Source organism: Mus musculus, chromosome 4 (assembly GCF_000001635.26).
Source record: "Mus musculus strain C57BL/6J chromosome 4, GRCm38.p6 C57BL/6J".
Lineage (NCBI taxonomy): Eukaryota > Metazoa > Chordata > Mammalia > Rodentia > Muridae > Mus > Mus musculus.
In genome coordinates, this window is record NC_000070.6 from 90,356,459 (window position 1) to 90,361,692 (window position 5,234).

Below are 5,234 nucleotides of genomic sequence, written 5' to 3' on the forward strand. Positions count from 1 at the left end.
AGAAGGGGAGTGAAATCTGGGATGAAGGTGTACATGGTTGGGGAGTGATGGGTCCCAAGTCTGCTGGACTCCTCTGGGTTCCCAGATGCTGTGGTTGTTTGGGAGGGTCCCTTACCTGTTGCTCTGCATGCAGCACAACTCCTGGGAGGCCTTCAGACTGTGGTGTCCTCAGAGAAGCAGACAAACTAGTGATCTCTATCAAGTACTATTTGCACACTCCACATATCACATATCCTCAACAGGTCTTGCCTCGCCACTACATGTCTTGCTTCAGCATGTGAGTCTGACTTTGCACCCCAAGTTAGTCTGTTTCCACTGATATGACTCTTCCAATCAGCCCATGTCCTTGAAGCAGCAAGAAACTCAGCACAGCATCAGGAGTTTTTGGCATGATTCCCTTTATGGCGTCCTGACAAATGCAGCTCAACCAAGCAATGTAGGTAGACCAATACATTTATTTAGATAGCATCATTTGTCCTTTTACATCTTTGTTTTAGCAGACTGTGTCTCCTTCAGCAAAAATCTCCTTTAGGAATCTGCCTTACTCTTTCACCTGTGTCCACTTCAGGTAAACATTCTTTTACATGTTTAACCCAGCAAAATACCATGCAACCAACTTTCCAAAGAATTCTTAAGTTTCTACTTCAGTGGTATTTACCCCTTGAGAAGTGGCTATTAGCCAAAAAGTATAGAATACCCATGATACAACTCACAGAGTATATGAAGTTTAACATGAAGGAAGACCCAGGTTAGGATGTTTCAATCCCACTTAGAAGAGGGAAGAAAATAATCACATGAGGCAGAGGAAGGAAGGGTCCTGGGTGAAAGATGGGACTCCCTTGTCTGGCCTCAGTAAGAGAAGATGTGCCTTATCCTATAGAGACTTGATGCTCCAGGAAAGGGGATTTCTGGGGGGAGAGGGGCTCAATGGGGTAGGTAGATGAAGGGAAAACCATCTCAGAGACAAATGGGCAGTATAATGGGGTGAAGAACTCTGAATTGGGGGGGGGGTGTGAAGGAGGTCAATATTTGGAATGTAAATAAATAAAATAATTTAATGTTTAAAAATACGTGGATGGCTGAAAGGCCAGAGAGGCCAAATCTTGCCAGCTTGATCAGAAACAAACCAGGAAAGAGACAGACAGAAAGACAGAGAGACAGAGAGGGAGAGACAGAGACAGACAGAGACAGAGTGCTTCTCTTTACCATGTGATACACATTGTTTGCAAGGAGAAAGTGTATCCTTGATTACAAGTTGGTGTTTCCACCTCAGAAGATATGGTGTGAAGATGTGTATTCCCAGCTCAAAGGTTCTGATGAGGCATGGTTTTTCCATCTTTGAATTGTTTAACCAAGTAAAAAATTCTCACCATTGCACACAGACATTTGTTGGCTTTCCTTTCTTCCAGAAATTGTCATATTTATAAGTAAAATAGCCACTAGAAGTACACTCTTTGTCAACTACATATATTCAATCCTATCTCTTTATATCATACTTAATTTTTAAATGAAGCAATAAGATGGTAATAGTTATTCCTAAGCAAGATATAACTATCCCTCCTACTATTTCAAAAGACATAAGTTTATAACAAGCATCGATGTCCATGGAAGAAAATGCTTTTCTATTTCAATATGATAACTGTGGTTTGCATTAAATTGCCCTCCCATGGCCATTTAAGCCCATAGGACTTGCCAATATTAGGAGTTGTAACCCTGTTGGAATAGATATGGCATTTTTGGTAGAACTGTGTTACTGGTGGTAAGCTTTGAGGTTTCTGATGCCTAAGTCAGCTCCAGGGTCACAATTTCTTCCTGCTGCTTACTGATCTAGATGAAGAAATCCTGGATAGATCTCCATGTCTTCCTGCTTGCCCCCATGCTTCCCACCCCAAAATTAATGTACTTAGCTCCTATCTTTAAGTCAGCATAAATAAAATGTTCTTCTAGATTAGAGATGCAGTGATCATGGAGTCTCTTTACATAAAAAGAAACTCTGATTAAGACAAAAACAATTGTCAGTCTCTTCTTTGATATCACATACAGAAACTAAGAGGAAAATACAAGTGTCTTTACAAACACATTCTCAAACAAAATATAACAGTATCAATCAAGCCAATTATAATCCTCATTTATGCAATGGTCATATAGCCTTAAATGGCATACATAACTAAAAGTGTGTAAGAAAAATTCTAGGGTAAAGAGAACAATGGGAGAAATATTAATCCTGATCCAATGTACAATACATTCAGCAATGTATTAATATTTATATTTCTATACCACCTTAGTCCAAACTACAATAAGCCAAATTTTGTAACAGAAATGTGGTTATAATCTCATTAAAAAAGGGTGAGCTAAGAAGATTTCCTCAGCCAGGCAGTGGTGGTGCACGCCTTTAATCCCAGCACTTGGGAGGCAGAGGCAGGTAGATTTCTTAGTTCAAGGACAGCCTGATCTACAGAGTGAGTTACAGGACAGCCAGGAATATACAGAGAAACCTTGTCTCAAAAAAAAAAAAAAAAAAAAAAAAAAGATTTCTTCATGCAAAATAAGAGGTCTGAGTTCGAGGCCAGCCTGGTCAACAAAGTGAGTTCCAGGACAGCCAGGGCTATACAGAGAAACCCTGTCTCGAAAAACAAAACAAAACAAAAAAAAATCCCCAAAACCAACCAAATTAAAAAAAAATGTTGAAGATCACATGGTACAGTTTCTTATTCTAAATGTTTGTGTTTCATATATAAACAACACTAAAATCTACTTGCTGTTGACCGAGTTGTGGGTAGTGTTAGTTGGAAGATGGCTCTTTTCTGGACAGATCACTCCAGGACAGCATAATCTCATGGGAAGAGATTTTTTTTTTAATTGAATGGGATAGAGAAAGGAAAACAAAGAACAAAAGAAAAAGGAAAAAGGGTGAATGGTCAGGGTCTCTGTCATATAGTTGGGTTTTGACATAGATGTCAAATAATGAATGGTGGGTACCGTTGCACATAGGTGAGGAGTACTTTAGTACTGTGTTGTGGTAGCCATGGCAACAGACACAAGAAGGTCCTTGGCCCCAGGGATAACATTATCCCTGGATTCAGAGGCTATCTGGAAACTGACTCTGATGCTAACAGGTAAGAGACAATGAAGTTTTGTTAGGGGAGATATTATTTGTGGACAATCAGGTTGCAGTGGGGAATGATGCTTCAATATGGCACCTCACGTGCTGCTTAAGGTACTCCAATCTGGCAAAGTTTTTGTTGCACCTGGGACATGGGTAGGGCCTCACCACACTGTGCTTTTGTTTGTGTCTCTTGAGATCTTTTGAGCAGGAGATTTTCCATGTGCACCCAGGCTTATTGCATGCATAAGGCTTCTCACCAGTGTGTTTCTTCATGTGTTCTTCGAGGTGTTGAGCCCTTTTGTAAGATTTCTGACAGTTCGCATAGGTACAGGAGTAGCACTCAAAGGATGAGGGTTCTTCTGGCACATAGGGCTCTGGGGATTGAGGTCTAACTTCATCTCTGGATGCTGTCCCTGGACTAGATTGGAAGCTGAAGAGTTTTCCTGAGGTTGACTTTGGATCGATCAAAGGGGAACTTGAAGGATATGAGGATTCACCGACATATGGAACTTGGTAACTAAGTGAAGTCATCTGAGAATCAAGGCTTTCTTCAATATTGAGTGTTCCATTCTGACTTGGGTAAACATCTTGATCAATAGAGGTCCTCATCTGACCCAAGTAGAATGTTTCTTCAGAACTGGGACTTGTCTCCAAAGGGCAAGCCAGGTTGTCTTCTGCACTAGATCTTGTCCTCTTAGACCCATGAAGAGTTGTGTCAAAACTGGAGGTTGGTATCTGAAAATCAGAGAGAGGCTGGCCACCAAATGGACTTGTCACCTGGGAATTCACAATTAAATCCTGGTCACATCTGTAGCCTGATGTCTGATACTCAGAGAGGGAGTGATCACCAATGAGGAGATTCTCCTGATCTTTGCAGACATTCTGACCACTGAAGGAATTCATTTGGTCATTTGTTTGGTCATAGTTAGCTCTCATTTGAAGCTCACAGAAAGCCTGGTATCCATTTGGCGATATCACTTGATCTCCATAGAATCCATTATCAGCTGCTGGTTTACTCTGCTGATCTCTGAAAGAATTCTGTTCAGAAAAGGAGGTTATGATTTGATTGGGATGAAGGGCCTGACTATAACTGGGTGCTGCCATATGACTCCCATAGAGAGTCAGATGCCCTCCATTCCTGGTTGTCATATGACTGTAGTAGGAGATCTGGTCACCTCTTAAAGTTATCTCAAGCTCACCCTGAAATGTCTGGTCATATACATAAGCAAGGAGGTGGTCCACAATTGGTTCCTGGTCTGGATAGATTCCAGAGAGAGCAATTTGATGAATATCAAAGGCAATCCTCTGACTCTCACACATGACTGTAGTTTTGATAAAGAGATTCTTGTCAGGGCTCAGTGTCCTCATCCAGGATTCTTCACTGTAGAGAGTCTCCCTGGTATCAAGTACTGCTATCTTCTCTCCAGAAGGGAGACATGTCTTGGGGGTGCTGTTGAGCTGCATAAGCTGAGGGGATTCAGGGGATTTTTTTTTTCTGCTCAGCAAACACAACTTGCTGGTTTACAGAAGCAGTCTTACCTGGCTCTCCAAAATGGAAATCAATGACTTTTCCCATGTATACTGTTGAGTTCTGAGTACAGGCTGTCTCCTGTGTGCTACAAGATGCAGATACCATCACTGTTTGTTTCCAGGTAGGCATCTCTGAGCTCTGACCTGAGACAAGCTGGCTGGCCTCCAGAGGGGAAGGCTGGGTATTGCAGGGTCCTGGCTGGGAAGCACCTGTGTTTTCTTTTTCTGCCATCTCCATATAGACTTCACAGAAGGCCTGGGAACTCTTCAAGTTCCTCAACTGTTGGGAAAAAGGAGAACATCAGGGTAAACTAGGTAGTCAGATATGAGAGCTTAATGTCCTTGAGAATACTTACATACAAAAGATAGACGTAAGTTTGGTGGTTGACAGGAGCAGACAGAGTGTGTGCTGGAGGCCGGGATTCACAACTTCATTGGCTCTGATGAAGGTGGAATAGTCAAGCAAAACTTAGCTCCATAGCTATGGGGATTCCCTTTAAAAAGCTCACTGTGATGTGGTCAGAGCTTCTGAAGCTATGATTTGGTAGGCCATACTTTTCAATGAGTAGAGCCCCGTACCAAGAGAACATCTCATCCC

General features: G+C 41.8%; 1 pseudogene across 1 annotated transcript; it reads right to left on the reverse strand.

The window, feature by feature from the left end:
• Positions 1 to 3,166: 3,166 nt before the first annotated feature.
• On the reverse strand, positions 3,167 to 4,856 carry Gm12633 (predicted gene 12633; annotated as a pseudogene). Its single transcript, NR_033610.1, has one exon. The product of NR_033610.1 is annotated as a predicted gene 12633 (transcript).
• Positions 4,857 to 5,234: the final 378 nt, after the last annotated feature.